General features: G+C 41.0%; 1 protein-coding gene across 2 annotated transcripts in view; it reads right to left on the reverse strand.

Moving 5' to 3' along the window:
- Ddr (discoidin domain-containing receptor 2) overlaps positions 1–19,573 on the reverse strand; it is a 168,630-nt gene that overhangs the window by 109,388 nt on the left and 39,669 nt on the right. For both annotated transcript variants that reach the window (XR_016138987.1, XM_011643757.2), the window contains exon 2: positions 13,845–13,912. The gene's annotated coding sequence lies outside the window, so the exon portion shown is untranslated. The remainder of the gene's footprint in view (positions 1–13,844; positions 13,913–19,573) is intronic.

Below are 19,573 nucleotides of genomic sequence, written 5' to 3' on the forward strand. Positions count from 1 at the left end.
GCGCAACATTCAATTTTCATGTTCCGCACGCAGCGGTCCACCGCGTACGCGCAATCTATGTACTTCTAGATACCGTATGTGCGTATGGTCATGTATAAATACCGAGATGTATATGACTATCAACAATAATTCGAATACGCCCGGCTAAGCATACGCGCAGTGAAGTTGCGATAAACCAGATCGCCGGTCGCTCGCACGCATACACGCACGCGAGCGAATGCGTGCGAGAGCGACACAGGGCGCGCGCGCGCGCGCCATTGAACGTATAACGCTCTCGATAAGCCTGCGCGCACGGGGTGGTTACTTCGTCCGGCTAACAGGTATGTCTATGCATTCGTGTTCACTACATTGCGTGTCGGGGGCGTGGGGCGATTCACCGCAAGTAATTAGGTGATGTGTTTATCGCACATCAGTTACCCGCCGGCACAACGTGACGGACTAACTAGTGATAATCGATTATCACCCTCGGATCGAATTTTTCACAGTTCGCCGGCGTCGCGTTACCAACGCGTGTGCACGCGTGTACCGGATCCGGTACACGCGGCGACCGGCGGTTATCTCGCCGCGGACGACCGTCAACGCGCCCCATTGGTGTACCGATGCTCTTTGTCAATCTCAAAGAACGCATTCAAGTGTTCGCCAATTCGATCGTAAAACTTTCTTGAATTTGAGATCGATCGACCGTACCAGATTATCCATGAAGTTTTAATAACAAATTTGAATAAATTTATTTGCTGAGTAACAATTCATATTGCACAAATATTCAAAAGACATGCTTTAGTCATTAATTTCGGCTATCTATAATTAATATTGCTTTGAAAACTAATTGTATCTTATTTGAAATAGAGATTTCAGATTAAATATAATAATTTACATTTAAATATAAATCACTTATAATACTGACTGTATGCAAAAGTACATAAGCAATTTATGAGCGTTTTTTTATGAGAATATTTGAAATTTTCAGATTCCATGATTATAACTTTTTCTCTAAGTGGAACGCGAGTGATCGATAACTTTAAGATCGCGGTTTCTCTGAGTCACGTTGATCCGCACTGATAGAACTACTTTAGAAAAACTCGAGTCGAAGAAAGAGCTGGCTATCTCTTTCTATCTCTTCGACCCTCCCCGTTACGATCGCTTAAAAAGCAGAAAGAAGCTGAACGCCTGGCCGGGGCGAAACGCGTATTACTTGGAAAGTGTATGTCGTTCCGCAGCCAAGACGAAACTTCAGTCGGAAAATTGTGGTAAGTAGGTAATCCCGGAATCGATCGGAAGGGACTTTCTGGCGAACTTTAATATCGTCCTTGATGTCACATTAGAGAAGTATCAGAAAAGACGTTATCATACAAATTAATTAGAAACACAACGTTTTTCTAACGTTTGTTAAAATAGAATTCTCTTGATATTTTAATGATGTTAACCAGATAAAGTATCGTGTGTGATTTGACAAATATTAAAAATATGTTTGAAAGCAACGTATTAAAGCTTTCAAACATATCCGAATGTATTCGAGAGAGAGACAGTTGTTTTCCAAATTTTCATACAATCGACGGACAATGGCGTTTATTGAAAATTTGTTATTCCGATGGTGTATTAAAATTTAGCTATAGTCAAGAAAGCATGAATGCCTGAGTGAAGGTAGTTTCAACATCTCGTATTGTTTAACTGGAAAGTTTCTCCTGCTTGAATACTCGCCATGATTAAAGAGCTGCCTCGTCGGTGTTCTCGCAATGAAACTCGCCGTTTCCAGGACAGACATTGTTCTGGAACTCCCCGCCGCACGACGCGAATCGACTGTTAAACGTTGCGTTCGCGCGGGGCGGCATAATGCGCGGAAAAATAACCCGGTTAGCCCGCGCGAATACGCAATGGACCATTTACAGAAACGCTAACCCAGTTTTGCATTTTAATATTACTGTTGTCAGCGATCCGCCATATATATTGTCACAATGGCAACCATCCAAAGCGGACAATGCAACTGTGCTTTAACAATAGTGCATTAAAAGATATGAATGTTTAATGGACCGATGAAGCTACAAGAACGAATCGATGAAATTACATGTTAATAACTCAAGCAAAATCAAATGCTTTTAATAGATGCTAATAATATAAGTTTTATCTCACGTAGCAAACGTTTAAAGATGAAATAAATTCGGATGATTGCATTTTGTTTTTATACGATTTCATGCCTGGGAATAAAAGTGGACGAAGCGGTAATAAAGTGGACTATAAAAGTTTTAAGACGAGAAAGAAAAAAATAGAATTTTTTAAATGTATCTAAGATTTCACGAGGATTGATACATACAAAATTAATTTTTACTATTTTAAATATATATATATGTATAAAAAATATTCAATCAATTAACATCGAAGATGTCATAAATAGAATGTATAGGATTCATAAATCTAATTCACAAGCATCAGACGCGAAGGAAAAATTTTCGCGAGTTTTCGTTCCGAAAACTTTCATGTAGAAATTCCTTTTACAGTCGTTTCCACAAAATCTCCTCGTCATTATTCAGGAAACCTCACTCGAGTTTCAAAACTCGGTACGTGAGATTTTTTAACCGGGATATCTCCTAAGATCTATCTAGTCAATGTGTTTTTAATGATGTATCGTGTCGATCTATTTTAAAAACTGAAACTTTTCAAAGGAAGCGTCGACTTGGCACAAATTAATCGATATTTTCTCAAGGCAAAGGAAAGTCTATTCGTTTTTATAACTACCGCTGCCGTCGCAGAGGAGAGAAAATATGTTAAAAAGGACTTCTAAAAGCATCATAATACGCACAGCAAAATGTTTCACGGAAGAAAATGTGGTCAGGTTTCCTCGCAGTAATTTCCACGATTGTACAATATACCATAATTGGTAGTCGCATATTTGCTTTTGCCATCGCTGCCTCCGCCGTGCCGCAAATTCCTATAATATTGCAAAAGGCGCGAGTATTGCAGGGATATAAATTGTCCGCCGTTATTTTTCACGTTCCACGTCTGATATGGCTGGGAATGCTCGCGACTCATTTCGACGCGACACATTTACGATCTTTCGACGAATATAACTTGATTGGATATTTCGGACGAAGTTATTCCGCGGAGACGATGCGTCACTTTATTGACGCGCGAGCTACCCGGCAATTGATGTTTTTTAATATGTTATTACGAGTCGAGGAAAAATTAACCGTCGGTCCGTACGAACCAATCCTATCAGTGTGATTAATTACACCCACACACGCGTATACTCGCTGTCTGCCAGCATCGGAGTTTGGCAGAGAGCACAAAAATGGCAGAACATTGTCGCACCAACACGACACATAATTTATGTACACTCCGTTACGACGCTACGATAATGAAAGAGTCACGATGCGAGTTAATTAACTCAGCGAAACCGGAAAAAGGGACGTCGGAGTCGATTAGAGTTGGATATACTTTATCCGCTTACTTGAGCGGACCCTTTTTTTCCCCTCTTTTCTCTTTTTGGGGGGAGGGGGGAGGGGGGAGGAGGAAACGGGACGCGTGGAAACTTTTTGATTTATACCGTGCAGCGTTTGTCCGTATTTCTCCAGAAGTTTTTCTTTCATAATGCAAAAGATACACCGGCGCTTAAGTGCCGTTTCGAACAGTTGCGTTAGCGTTACGCTACCTTCGCGCACTGCCTTTCCGTCTCTTCATTTCTCGTTAAATTTTAAATTACATTTTTCTTCAGGCGGCGAAATATTTTCTTAACCCTACAGCGAGGCGCGTGATCGTTCCATTCGTTTCGCCGAAACGAATTCCAGAGCGCCGAGAGTTAACAGAAGCTTCGTACGAGCTCTCGCAACTTACGTGGGAGGCACCCCTTTTGGAGCACACGCACTTCTCCAATTTCACTAGTGCAGATTGTGAATTCAGCTTAACTAACCTAATTCGATTTCTCTCAGTGCAGTGGGTCATATCGGCAAATTGAAGTTACTTGTCTTTCCAACACTATGTCGCGTCTCTCAATTAGTCGGCGCACAAGAAAGCCTGTGACCTTCTTTGGTGCAGAAGCGCACGACTTCCGGAAGAATCACAATGAGCTGCGGTAACATTCTATGGTTACTGTAAACTCTCCGAGAAAACTTTTTGGTCCGAGCAACGATCTTGGAATTTGTGGTTCACACTATTAGAATGCGAGATGTATTTAGAGCCACGTAATCGAATCTGTTTGTCTCGAAATAGCGGTAAACGTTAATTAGAAGATTTCAATTTTCATGCATCTCCATTCTTTGTTGTTCAATGATATCGGTAATGAAGATAACATCTCGGCCGGATCGCATGAACGAAAAAAGCAGCGTGAAAGTTGTAATGCAAAAACAATTTATTTTAGCTGTAAGGCGGAATGTAGATAAAGGCAATAGGAAGCTTTATAAGCTGAATAGGATTATGAATAATTAACAAACTGTCTTGGCCGTTATATAAATCACGTCTAATGGATTTTGTATAGCTCCCAATGCAATTGCCTTCCGTTCTGAGAATCTCTCTGCGCTTACAAGCGTTACCTGAATACCCACACAATCCCCCGGTGAAAATTCCATCTCGCTCGAGGCATTGCTATTCCAGCGAACAAATTCCAGCGCCACAGCAATTAAATTCTAAGACGGTGGCGCTGATGAATCGAGCTTTTTTTAATTACGGGGAACGAGTGCGGAATAAATTCTAACGAAGCTCCAGCGCGTCTAACATCTCCTCACGATAGCCGGTAATCGTTGTCGCCGAGCCGATTGCGAAGGCGCGTTACACGGACGGAAATGCAGACGCATTCCAGACAGTGATTTTAACAGCGCCGTTTCGCGAAACATTAGGATTACCCGCGTAACGCTGTCGCAGTTTAACGGTTTCCACGTTCGAAAGTAATTAGGTTAATTCCACTAAAAGCCCGCGTGGCCGGAGGCACGCCGAAATTATCAGCAGTTTTACTCGAGTTCGAGCGGAAAAATAAGATTAACTCGGAAACTACCGGGAACAATGGACACGAATCAAAATAAAGAAAAAGATTAACAATCCGCCACGGCTAAGCGGACGCAATTAGTCGCCCTTTATCCACGTCGCTATCCCGTCTATATCCCGAAACGTCCCGTTTTTTTAGCATCACGATTCGCGTGCCATCGTGAAATATGAAAATATTCACATTGCGCCGAAACACTCGACGTCGCTTATATATCCGCGACACGGTCTTTCCGGACACGTTCGTTTCCCGATCAGTCGAATTCCTGACACGTTTTTATTCCAAGTACATTCCCGTCGCGCTGCTCGAATAGATTTCGCCGTAGAGGGATGACGTGGTACCGCGCAGGAGAGGACGGAATTATCGATGTCACGAATGTACTCGTGCACGACAGCTACTTCCTGGCGCATTGCCGGTCACTGCTACTGGCGCGACGGCAAGTTTTTCAATTTCCAGGCCTCGAAACTCGAAAGCCGCCCGTTATCATCCGAAAGGCTGCGTGCCGCTCGCAGGAGGGGACACGCGGAGGGTACGTCACGCTAATCCAGGAGCCGTGCCCATGCAAGTGAGTGTAGCGACATCGTCTGTAATTAGTTTCGCCATTAAACGACTTTGAAGTTTGCCTCGGCGATAAGCGCGGCTTACATCGCGCCGGCACCTTCGCCCATGTAATGCCCGAGACAAAAGCCCGGGCGAAATTCCGCTGATTGCTTCGTCGAAAACACTTATTGCTAGTGAAAATGCATGAAGTTAGAGCGATATTTAACGATAAGAATCAACCGACGTGGACTTTTAATTATGGCAAGTGATTACGCCGCGAGAATTTTCGTGCCCCTTTCCGCGTAGCTGCTCCGCGTACGCTCGACTTTGATAATGCGACGACAATAAAACGCAACGATACGCGAGAGATAAAAGAATAAAAATTATTACTACAACTAATAGTATTAATGATATTATCATTATTATTCGCTAATTATTCAAGCGGATCAATATTATTAATCTCGCGTGTGCATTCGTAACGCGCACGCGGCACGTTTGTACATCGGCAATACACGTCACGCACTTGTACATTGAAGTAAAATAACTTTCGCTTCAGCGGATCCCCTCCGTCTTCCACATCTAGAACATACAATAATTCTCCGCCATGACAACGCGGCATCCTGTCTATTCGCTTAAATTTGCCCCGAGCGAGCGCTACGACGAAATACTCGAATATCTCGGTGCTCGTTGCAAATCTGATCACGATTTGTCTCGGTTGCGATGATTACGTCGCGATGACGCATACCGAGGCGAACGCTGCGAAGACTATTCGAGAGATTTATCGAGGAAAAGATTGAGGAAATACGCAGGCAGGACGGAGGGATTAAAAAATTACAAACGATGCGATATTTGCGACAAATTGCTTCACGAGTGAAACGCCGCTGTGACGAAAGGCGTTGTAACAAGCCAATACGTAGAAATTCGCATCGGCGGTAGTCACTGCGCGAAATTGCTTCTTATGAAAAGTTGTTCGGAGAAGGCGTTCGCGATGGTCGGGGAAAATTGTTGGCTGGGCAAAAGAAGATTGCTACGAGACCGATAAAGTACGTAGGATGGCGGCGGAGGCGCAGGCAAGCCGCGCGGCAGCAAGAAAGACGAAGACGAAGAAAAAGTAAATGAGAAGTCAACTGAATAATATCGCGACGGTCTGTGTGTTTGCCCGCCGAGAAGTTTCGAAGTAGTCGGTCGCTTCGTTACAGCCGCAACTCCAGTTACAAGTCCACTTACAAGTAATTAGCTCAACAAGCATCGAGCCAAGGGCGAGACCAGACTAGTAATCCAGTAAGCGGTCGTGGGGTAATCGCGTGAATCCCTTGACGCTTCGATTACGTTTCGAGATCGAACGGCGGGATCGTTATCTCGTATCATCTGCGAACCAAAGCTATGAGTTGTTTTTCTCCCACGGAGGGCGGAGCAATTTGTTAAAAACATATATTCGGGAGTCTCGTTAGGTAATAAATTATTCCGCGATTGTCGTTCGGAAATTTATTGCCGCGTCCATCGCTCATGCATCCAACAATATACCGCTTATATTGGATGTACTTTACTGTTGAATTTTATTTTATCACCGGAAATGCTTTCACTCCAAATACAGATAAATCAACATAGAGTCAAATGCATCAAATGCGTCACTACGTAAACCTTTCGTTTTTATCGTACACACCTATATACGTTTGCATTCCATTACGCGCCGAGATCGACGTTACGCGATTACATTGATATTCGATTTAACGCGCTTGAGAATACGCGCATTTCAACTCAGATTCAGGTTTATCTCATTCTTTGCTGTCCGACGTGCGAGAGGAAAAATTTTAGGACTTTCCCGAGCCAGCAGAACTCATCGTCGGCTCACGTCGTCGGTGCATTGATATAATGCGGCGAAATAAGGGATGTGCCCGCGGCAATTTGCAAAATTTATCTTACCGGCGAGCCAACCAGCGACAGTGGCGAGATAGTGGCGGCTGGATCCGGGCGATTTTCCTATCCACGAAGCGATTGTTTCGTGGTGAAAGCTCACATTGCCAAAAGCTATGTAATCTTCAAGCCACACTATTAGCGAGTCGCGCTATCGTGCAACATATTTTGTGGATTTAAAGCTTAAACGTATCTGGCAAGTTATCACGCGTAATGGCTCGCGGTATATAATCGGGCCAACTTTTGTCAAACTTTGCAGACGTTTAATAAAAATATCTAAACAGCAATATGTATGAAAAACTTTATATCTGCGATTTTTATATGGTTAAATAAAAGAAAAAAGAGAAAAGAGTTAATTACTTAGAAGTTCTGATTAAGTGAACTTACATACCGCGGAATCGCTGTTGCGAATATTCGGAAAACGCGAGGAAATGCTTTCCTCTTATCAATCGTGCATCAATGCAGGTTAAACACGCATAAAGCTATGCTATGCACTTTAGCATCACAAAGAGATTGCGGCGAAAACCACGGAGCTGATATCTCGCTCGCCGATATCGCGAAAGCTCCTCCTCGGCATTCTACCAACAGCAGTTTGCGTTGCTGGGCGAGGTTGAGCGCGCGCGAAACTTTACGTCGGCGCGTAGTATAAAGCGGATAGAGGAAACACGAATGTCGAGGCAACCACCGCGTCGATCCGCGCTCGTTGCTCTCAAACCTCCGAGACGACCTAATAATCGGCCGGCGGACGTCCACGGTCGAGAGGTCGATCGAGATGGCGTCCGAGGACGGCGGGCCAGGATTATACCCCGGAGGGAAATCGCCGAGAAGGAATCAGCACGATCGCGGTGAACGACCTATACGGGCGTATACGTACAATGCTACTAGAATCGTTCCGGATTACCTTCGGAGATCGGCGATTTCGATCTCGACGGCGGCGCCGACTACTCCTAACATCGGCGAGATCGAAATCGCGAGAGAACTCCGGCGTAGCTGCATCCCGATTCGCGCGAAATCCCGTAACCGCTTCGATTTCTTCAAGAGGCATAGGACGCAATTGTTTTCTGATTTCTGAGGTGCACCTGGTACCGTTTCACAGTGATTTTCTCCGTCTCTTTGCTGCCTCGAATAAAGATTTTTTTTTTTTCTTGTAACGTAAGATCGCTTTCAAAATTACATTTGTCAAACATGATTTCTATAAGAGAAAATAAAATAGTGACGTATATATACAGATAAACATGGAACCATATCGATACTAAATCTTTTGTGATATTCGATTCCGTAATAATTTATAATAACATGTAATATTTTTTCCAATAAAAACACTGTTCTAATTATATATTAAATATGGATTTCTTTAATTATTTCTGATATACTTTTTCTATAATAAATGAAGGAAAAAGATTATTAGTTTCTCAAACTTTCCTTGTATCGGGAATAAACTTTACAATCTTGTATATGTATATTATATTATAGCGCTTATCTTCAATACAAAAGACGCACCTGCTTTCTTAAGTTTCTTTACCGCTACATCAATATTAAGAAACTATGTCATTTATAAAATTAATCTTACTTTTACGTATACATTGTATACATGTTATAATACTTTCTCGGTAAATTCTGTTAACAAATCCTCGGATAATAAAGTTAAATAAAAATATATGCCAATATATTTAGTATTTATAAGTTTCTATAAAAATAATGCAATAAAGTCATAATAATGCATTTATAAACATCCTCTGCATATATTTCAATATTCATATGAAATTAAACTGCATTTAATAAAATAAACATCAATAATCAATAATCTAGTTCCATTCGTTAAAATAATATTATAAAATCTCATAAAATCAATGTAAACATGAAATTACATTATATATTAATTATCGCATTTAAAGAACTTTGCAAAATGCATAATGTTATCTTGGGCATAATTTAATATTAAATGATGCATTGTATTTATATTCTTCTTTTATATCACAACAACAAAATTTTCTTAATTATAACAATAGAGCAATGCAAATACCAAGCTGTCTTAAGTGCAATAAGATCCATCGTGTCTTACGCGAAATTCTAGTTTATAGCGCGTACTTGTTACTTGATACAGTACCTTCGTCACTTAAAATCAAAAGCGGATCGGATCTACAGTAAGACAACGCTCTAGTCCGAAAGCAGATCTAAGTTCAATGAAGATAGATATACATCTGCGCGTCTGTGAAATTAAGCGTTTCACAAAATTGATTAACTCGGCAAATTGTCTTAACAATTCACAATTTTTAGGGAATGTGAAAAATCTTATGGGAAATACGGCCATTTCCATAAACATTAGCATACGTTAATTAAGATTTAAATGTAATTACATTTTAAAATTTCGTCTATATGGTGAAAGAAGCAAAAAATGAATTACAGCATTAGTAAAGGATTACAGCATCTAGTATGACAGCGATATTATGCCGGTATCCTGTCTGGCTGGTCAAAGCTCATCTCATAACACGACGACTCATCTTGAGGAAACAGCTTTTAATTCGCATGTTTCTCGCCGCCAGGGCGGCGGCTTATAACTGTGTAGCGGAGGGTGTAAGCTGAGAACAATGGTGCCAGTCATATCATCCGCTTGGTATTCGTGGCACCTTCCACTCCCGAAGCATAAGGATAAGAGAAGAAGAGATTTAACACGGAAATAAGACGATTACGGCTTAGCTTAACGCTGTCGCCGCTAAAATCTTACGCTACGCTACCGCCCATCTCCTTCTCACTTTGACTTTAAAGTGATATCGCGAATGAGAAATGCGAGAATTTTACTTCAACTCTTCGATCCGTCGGAATGGAATGTCTCTCCGTCATCAGACGAACTTTAGATCGTTAAACTTCTCGATAATTCAATCGTATTTCATTACCGTGAATGGAGTGTATAGAGAAAGGCTCTCTTTATATACGCACGATGAAAATTCGTGCAATCGACGCTATACATGCGTCAGGCACCAACGATACAAGAAATCAATAGAACAGAAGCCCCTTTTAGAATACGATAACGTTGTTATATTGGTATACGCGTCAATAAACAGAGGCAAAGCGATGAATACATCATCGCAAAATTATGTAACTATGGTTCCGAAATTGTGTTAAGTATCTTCATAACTTTCGCGCGTACTTAAACTGCAACTTCTATGTAACGTACACGTATATACCGCGGTCTCATTTCTACAGCATTCGCCGGATGTAATTAAAGTTTCGTCCGCAGAGAATCAAGCACTTCGTATTAGCGAAAGCTTCCACGTTCTCACTTTTTTATCGTATCGATCGCATTCCCTCAACCCGCGTTTCCCACAGATCGTTGCATCCTCGAGGCGATCCTATGGTCACCACGTTCCGCGAGATATTATTGGCCTGAGTGGAGGAAAGTGAGTGAGCGAGCATGTATATATGTGTGTGTACGTATGTGTGTGTGTGTGTGTGTGTGCGTGTGTGACAGATAGAAAGAAAGAGAGAGAGAGGAGAGAGGGGCAGGGGGGAGCACAGGCTCGGCTGCTGTCCGATCGGATAAGTTTAGCGGGACCAATTGGAAAAGTCGGTCAAGTGCTCTCGTGCTGTCCGTATTTGCGGTCGCAAGGGAGGATCGTCATCGGGTGTCCAATAGGGTGATTCCCACGAGGAACCGCCGGTCAGCTGTGAGCTTATTATTTCTGATAATAACAGGTCAACCGATATATCGAGGCGAACGGTTCGCGCGCGGAGATTCCCGACGTGAATTCCCTCGTAGACATATAATCCGCTGGTCCGCGGCTTGATTGGACCGACATCGGCAGGTCGCTCAATATATTTCTATTTGAATCCGCGTGATCATTCTCGTCCGGTGGATAACGACGAAAGAAATTCTCTCATAAAGTATGCTATCCGTGAAATCAATTTTAATCACGGTTCTGTCGCCCGAATCTATTTACTTAGAGATTGATTGCAATTTATAAAAGGAAGAAGGAGTGTGCGCTGTGTGTAACGTGTATGCAAAATATGATCGATGACGATATGAGAATTGTATCCGTGGCGGATGCCAATATTTTGCGACTGCAAAAGGATTACATACATTTTCTCGTGATATTGAAAGTTCACGTTATTCACAGTTATTTGAAAGATTTTAAAACGGACGCATAATATTGGTATCCATTATTGTACTTTTCAGGAATGTGTATCCTGAATCTTTATTTCAAGAAGGCATCTGTCCATTTGTGTAATGAGGTTAATACAATTTATTAAAGGAACGCGGAGCGTGCGAACGAGTTTCTATTCACGATATCGCGATAAATTAATGCGTTTCCATTAGTCCCAGAAACCGTGTTTTAGCTTGGCAATGTCCATGGAACATCCACGAAACGGGAAAATGCTGAAAGGATTTCTCTCCAGTTCCGTCGCTCTGGTCGACTCTTTTCGCTCCAGCAAAGAACTTCCGTAATTCGCTTACGCATTCGCAATGGACTTATCCTTGCCTCCGTTTTGCACGCTTTCCCAGGACTTATCCGACCAGAAATCTCAGAAAGAACTTATTAAAAAGGACGAAAACGTGAGGAAAGAAAAGTGGATGGCGCTGAGAAAATGAGGAAGAGATCATTAATTGGCCTCACCAATTCAATAGAACAATTCGAATTCGACGACGTGGGCATCATTCTTTCATCTCTCTTTCTTTTTCATCATCGCCACCCGTAAAATTGTTATCTTACGTTGAAATAAATAACAAGGATTTACTTGTTTTCTATTTCTAGAGAATTACGCGCTTATAGAAAAGGATTCAGATAGGACAATGTTCAGATCGAAGAGAGAATATGATTACATCTTACTGGCGTAGTTATTTCAAAAGTCGCGTGAATAATCGAAACCGCGCGATATATCTTATTTCTTGCCGCGCACAAAGTATTTGAAATCGAGAAGTAAATAATGAGCACGATTTATCTGTGCTGCATTTGTCATGTCGCAAAATCCAGTCACGGATATTGGAAAAACATTCGGAACCGGCGGGATGCCGGCAATAAGATCGATAAAACTTGAGATGCGGTAACGACGTGAGAAATCTAGGTAAAAAAGCGTGGCGCGAGAGCGACATTTGCGTTTCCCGTTAAAGTTAGTGATAGTAATGGCGGTAGAGGTGGTGGTAAAGTAATTTTAGGGATTTTTAGTATTTTCTCATTTTCTGAAAGGCACTTTTGTCCTCTTGGAGAATGCGAGACTTTACCCGGACTAATGCACGGTAATCGCACGGCAGCTGACGAAGGCTCCACAAGCCTGACCCCACGCCGTCATGAATGATTCAGTGAGCGGACGTAGTACGGAGGGTCATTATCGTTATAAAGGGGAATGAATTTTACACGAAACACCGTAGACGGTGCGCAATAACGCGTGACATTCATCGCGAGGGAATAAGCTTCATCGCACAATGAAGAAAGCGCTTGAATTAACAGGTAAGACAAATCGGTCGTTCCAATATTATCGAACTATATACACAGGGACAAATGAATCATGAGTACAAGAAGATATAAAGGATTTATATATTTAATAAATACAAAATTAAAGAATTGAATAACGTATTTATATCCAGAATCGCACTTATTAAAAATTTAGAGAAGCTGAAAGTCTGCATATGATGTGATATACTAAAAATAAATTAATTCTACTTGCATTTCCTTCCTGATATACTTACATTACCAATTCAATCTCTTTCAATTATCAATTTTCTCTCGCATAATTTATAATCCGTGTTAAAGGAGCAATTTTCATTCTCCGATATAAAGTCGAAAATAAGACGTGCAGATATTGAAAATAGTGACTCGGGCTTTGGCCTGTTATACTCACGTGCTTAAAAAGTATCTTCCGTTATTCTTTTTATGAAATTCATGTTATAAGCCTCTCATATGAATTGATTGGATTGGCTCGAGCGGTCGAGTAGTAATTCCATTTTTGAACGCGAAAGCCGACCGAGATTCATAGTGCCACGGACTGTACCACGGGTATATGGACGCCGTAGCTTAGATTTCGATTTTGACGAAGCTTTACGCGAGCGTCGAGTGGCACCAATTTTCGCGGGCCTCGTGAAACTCCCGATGTACAGGACGGATGAAACTTTATGAAATTCATGAGGGACGTCGGTGCACTTACCGGCCGAAGTAGCTTGAAACGAATATTTCCTGGAAATCGTCGCCGCAGGGAGTAAGAAACTTTTCATGGATTTTTATATAAACTTCGGATCTTTGATTCAGCTCATAAAATTTTCAATTGCGAATGAGCGATAGTATCGGAAATTGAATATCTTCAAACGTTCTCTGAATTTGTATACAATTGACGATATATCATTAAGCGATAAAATAATCGTCTACTTAACCTACTTTGCTTTGTATACTATTATATTTTTATGTGATAAAACTCAAAATTGTGAATCACTTACCGGACATGTGACAACTTCCACGAAGAGAGCTGAATCTTTCACTGCATCTTCGATATGCTTCGATGTACCTGCAGACAAATAATTACATTAAATATAATTAAATGATGATATGATTAGCTAACTAATTATCGTCTACTAAAAAAATTAGAATTTTTATTATTATTTCATTTAAGAATTTTTAATTAATTTTATTAAAAATAAATAGTTAATTTCATTAACGCAATTACTTTTTAAATAACCATCAATGATTCGGAGGAAAGACCAAAGTACGGGCATTCACAGCTTTAGAAAACTTTAGTGTGACGAAGTACTTGAGAACTAAGAATGACCAGCGGTAAGAAGTTTTATCCGTAGAACACGAAGAGGAAGTGAGTTTGCAGTACGAGTGCGAGTGCGGCAAGATCTTCGGAAGCGATCGCGACTATCGCGAGAAAAAGGTGACGGGGGGGTGCGCATTGATTTCAGGCGAAAGGCGGACGACGTCGACGTGATAGTGCGTTTCCATATGTATTCCAGCATTTTAAGGTGGTCGGGCAGTCGATACCCTTCTTTATCATTTTTATGGTCGAGTAGGAGGCCGTGGCGGAAATGTCCGCATATTTATTCGCCGGTGGTGGCAATAAAACACAGGCCTGCGCGCATATCCAACTGTCGTGCCGGTGTTTTCCCGTAGCGTATAATATCTCGCTCAGGAATTTCGCGGCGGCAAAAAGTTTCGGTATATGCGCGTGTGTAAAAGTACATCTGATTCGAGTAAAAAATGAGGATGAACGGGTCGGATCGCGGCCCGCCTTGCAAACTTGATGAAACGTTGGAAGACTATTCCCGGCAGATTCATCGGCTAACTTTAGCCGCCTTCTTCGTGCGCTTCTTCGGTTCCCATCGAAGTTGTCTAACTTCATAGTGGATGTGTTTGATAATGGCATACCTCGGAGTACCGAAGTTCGTCCACGTACTGCCGGGAAGCGACTCGACGCGTCTATACCTTCGCGTATACAAATACTTTGATAAGTAAGAAAAAATAGTGAACGCGTTTCCGATACATTTACTTGTACGCATTGTGGCGATGGATAAGTGTATATAAGAAGAAGCGTATATACATTCGTAGGAAGATATTGGCATTTAAATGTATAGAAGAAACTATTGGACACATGGTATTATGACTATGGCAGTGTCGTTTTGGAAAACTTTCAGAATTTATCTGAATATCCTTCTCCAATTTTATCTACAGTGACCATATTGAAGATTTATCCGCGTATAAATGTAATCCCAACATCCTCCTAAAAATCAATATCTATAAAACGATACTTGATAACTAAACGAAATCGTCCTAACGAAATTGTGTGATCTGTTTTTGCATCAGATCGAATCTCATGTTACACGTAATCAATTACATTGACAAGGTCTTTTGTCTTAAAGGATAATAGACATGTCACAATACTGACATTAATGACATTTCATGAATTTATTCAAGTTGTAACACTAAGCCTGATGACTGAGAATGATGGAATACATCTGTCACTCTAATAATTTTGTACGTTTCTGGAACAGTATCAAATTTCTGAAACGTGCGAGAACATTTCAATTTCTGTATAACGTAAGAAATGAAATAAATTAATGAAAATTTTCGTAAAAACAATAATTTTCTTATTAAAACAAAGATCAAAAAAATTTTTTTTCAATTTCTTCGATAACACGGTTTTCTAAATGGAAAAGCCTGAAACCGAAGAAAGTATTAATAAATATCCATAAATCAGTCTTGCACTTTGCCAGGACTTCGTCACTAGGTAGAATAAGTAAGAATATATAAACCTATACAATATCTATATATTACATAACTTTCATATTATATGATTTATAACATTTCATCTCGGTATTCCGTCTTAACTTAAATTTCGCGAGCGTCGCTGTACAGTACCTGCTCTTCCTTTTACACCCTCTGGGACTTCCAAGTAATCGCAAGTAGGCGGAAGTGCGGATCTAGAGACGTAGAGACAGACAGACGAGTAGAAAGCAAGCTATCGCGGTACAGTAATCCCAGCCGTGTTTTCTGGGTCGGTTGCATCCGGGATTGCGATACCCAGGGCGCATTGTCTCCACGAAATACGGTCGCGGAAGGAACGAAAATTATGCCCCTACCGTCCGAAATGCTTTATTTCCTCTGTCGGTTGATTCGCACATTTCCACCCCCCCCCCTCTCTCTCTCTCTCTCTCTCTCTCTCTCTCTCTCTCTTCCTCCTCTTTATTTTTTTCTGCTTTGCACGTCGAAAAATGTAACATAGAACATTTGCCTTCGCGATATCTTGAAAAGATCGAAATCTTAACGTTAAAAAGAGATTGCAAAGGATGCAGCAATGCAAAATGTAAAAGCAGCAAAAAATGAATGGGATGGAAATGAGAGTACAATAAGTGGTCAAAGGATAACGAAGAAGAAGAAAACGAAAAATGCAAAATAACGTGTATCAGTGTTGACTCGCGTAGAGGGTAAGTATTACGAATTAAAGATATCATGCAGCAGCAGCAGCAGCAATAGCAGCAGCAGCGAAAAGAATGTAAGTTTAAACAACGTAGATCAGACATGACAGAAAGAAACAGGAGGAGAAAGTCGTGTGTGCCACGACTTTAAGATATCCTTTCCTATCTCATCCTGATCCCAAGGCACGCGTATCCCTCTTGCTCTCCTGCTAAGTGGATATCCTTCTGCACTTCTTTTTTTTCTTCACGTCTACACAAACCCCCATCCCCTTGCTATACCTGTCTTAACTTTTTTTCTGTATGTCGTTGCCTCTCATCATCCGATTATTTGATTTATTTTCTCGATCAAAACCTTTGATCTTTGGCCTCAAATGGAAAGCAACTTGGCTCATTGTCCACCGTGAAATTCGACGGAATCGCGAAAAGAAAGTCGCGAATTAATTTCAATTCCCGCGATATCGAAGAAACTTGTCAGGCTGAATTACGCTTGATAATTTTTGAGTCAACGCGGAGGATATTTCGTTTGCAAGTATAATTCTATGCTAAACGCTGTAATATTAAGCGCAATAATTAAAATCGCGGTTTCACTTCAGGCTGGAAGCGACCTGCGGAAGCTAGAGACGTCTTGGCAAACGAACGATGCAAATGACGAGGATTACGTATTGCGAATTCTTAACGAGATATTCTTTGTTTCATAAATCACGAAAAACTTGGCGAATATTTCATCGATAATACATTCCGCATGTAGCCTAAGTTCTAATTTCTTTTCTGCCATCGTGTGATAATGTTTAATATCGCATTACCGTGGCCGCGTGATGCGAATGCGAAACGAAATTGACAAGCAATATCTTATAGTCGCATTACTCCGCGAATGCATTAAAGCTTTTGTTAATTATCATTAACAGATCGGCGCACCCGGCCATCTGTGCATTCGTAATCGGCAACGGCATATCCATAATCTATGCGCGTATGCGAGTCGAAAAGTGATTGTCGATATCAGCGTGAGAATTCCCGGCTTACGTGCATAATTAAGCACAAATATCGTCGCATAATTGATCGTGTACGTTACATTATGCAACATTATGCGGAGCACGATAACGGTGTAATTCAATGTATTCTGATTACAGCCCCTCTCTAACCCAGTTTCGGATTCTGATTGCGGGCCTGATTATATTTCGCAATGTCCACACGCGCGCAGTCGCTTTTTGACAATTGAACTGAACTAGTTACGACCGTAATCGATACATGCGCTTCAATAATAAAATACCATACAATTATTTAACAAAAAGAATACGCGTCCATTTCACACGGAATTCTTAACGACGCGGGATATGAGCGCTAAAAATAAAATGTAAAAGCCTACATTTACTAATTTATCCAAGACACGTTTTTTTATTAATAATACGAATTCCAGATTATACATTTGCTACCATGATTCTCTCTGATTTCATCTTAATTAAAACAAATTTTTTTCAAAGGAAAAGTATAACATATTAGTTCTCAATACCGAAAAAAAGCACAATTAACATAAAGCCATTTTACATTAATTTTGCGATAGATCCTCGTGTAATGTCTCTCGATATTAATCATATTGTTATCATTAACAACAATGCAACTAAGAGAATCCATTACATAATAACTTGATACTGACAGCCTACTGTATGAAGCTCTTGTATTCTTGCCGTCAAGCAAAATAACTAACGTCAGGGTGTGTAACAATTTGAATACATCGAAACACAATGCGAACCGACGCAAACGGTAAACCATGCATTTACATGGCTTTCATAGTTATATACCGTAAACTTCACGTCGTATCATCCACAGTTGCAAATTAGCGTTAGCTTACGTCAATACAGCCTTTCTTTCTCGTATCCGTGTTTCATCTCATCCGCCGGTTACCAGCAATTTCACTCAGATATACGCGCGCGCGTGTTAAGAATATCGCGCATTTTTCAGCACTTCCTCCCCCAATACATCGATCCATCCGTTGTCTAAATTTCCGAAAGAATCACATACATCTGTTTCGATCTGCGGGGGTGGGTGGGGGCGCGCATTTCGCAACAAGCGCATTTCGCGATCCATCACGGCGGGTTCGCCGAAACAAACAAGCACGGAACGCGTGCGGAATATCGCATCTCGACCGGCGACGTCTTCGCGGGCGATACCAGAATCTCCTTCGCGTTTCCCTTCCTCATGGCTGGAAAGCCGTCAGCGGAGGCTCTTCCTCTCCTTCGCCGACGCGACGAAATAAGATACTTCGTGAAAGTAATTTCGCCGAGAAAAGTAAGTTTTCGTCGAGTAATAGCTTCTGCGCTGTTCCCACCGACAGCGGCGGTACTCCACGCGACGCGAGCACGCGAGGAGGAGGATGAGGAGGAGGAGGAGTCGAAGGTGCGCGGGAGAGAGCCCATCTCGAAGGCAGGTCGGTTGGTATTGCCGGAAGAGATTCCGCACTTCGGGCATCACCGGTAGGGGCGAGGGTTGAGGTTAAAGATCAGAGTGTAACTTTAATCGAGGGGGTGCCCTACTCCCCACTTTTCTACCGCGCCATCCTTTTCTAAGTTTTTCCCCGACTATTTTCTAATGTCTTTTCCGAGATAAATATATAATATCATAGAAGTAATATCATCTTCAGATTACGCGTATTTATTTGATGATTTTTTTTTTTAATTTACAAAGAATAGCTTGTGTGCGATAATTGTATTTACCACATATATTAATAACTTCATATCAAATATTTAAGGATTATTGAATTTGCGTGAAAATGTAATTATACGTCGTGGTGTCGATATCAATTTCACATCAGCATGACAGATTCATTTCGCTAATTTTGTTAACGCTAATTAATTTTAGTATTAGTTTAAATAATTTATTTTTACGTTCTATTTCTAAAAGAAAAATTATTAAAATTAATTCATATGTTCATTTATATGTAACTAACATTTAATGGATTTCTCGGATTGCAATTTCGATTAATTATTTCGACTAATATAAGGATATAGATTTTCCATATATTATTCATGATATAATAAGAATGCACGTCTATATTGAAATCTATACGACGAGAATTATCGCAAGATTGACGTCGGACATATGAGCTTGTATGGCTCTTATCTGGATACTTTGATATTCCCGATGATATCTGCGCATAATGAGACAATGTAGATCTTGAGGGATATCACCGCGTCCTATGAACCTGACTATGAGTGACCATTGATTACTGATTACTGTTTGAATACGGCGAACCATTAATT

Source organism: Pogonomyrmex barbatus, unplaced genomic scaffold (genome assembly GCF_055798465.1).
Source record: "Pogonomyrmex barbatus isolate J1 unplaced genomic scaffold, ASM5579846v1 scaffold2, whole genome shotgun sequence".
Taxonomy (NCBI): Eukaryota; Metazoa; Arthropoda; class Insecta; order Hymenoptera; family Formicidae; genus Pogonomyrmex; species Pogonomyrmex barbatus.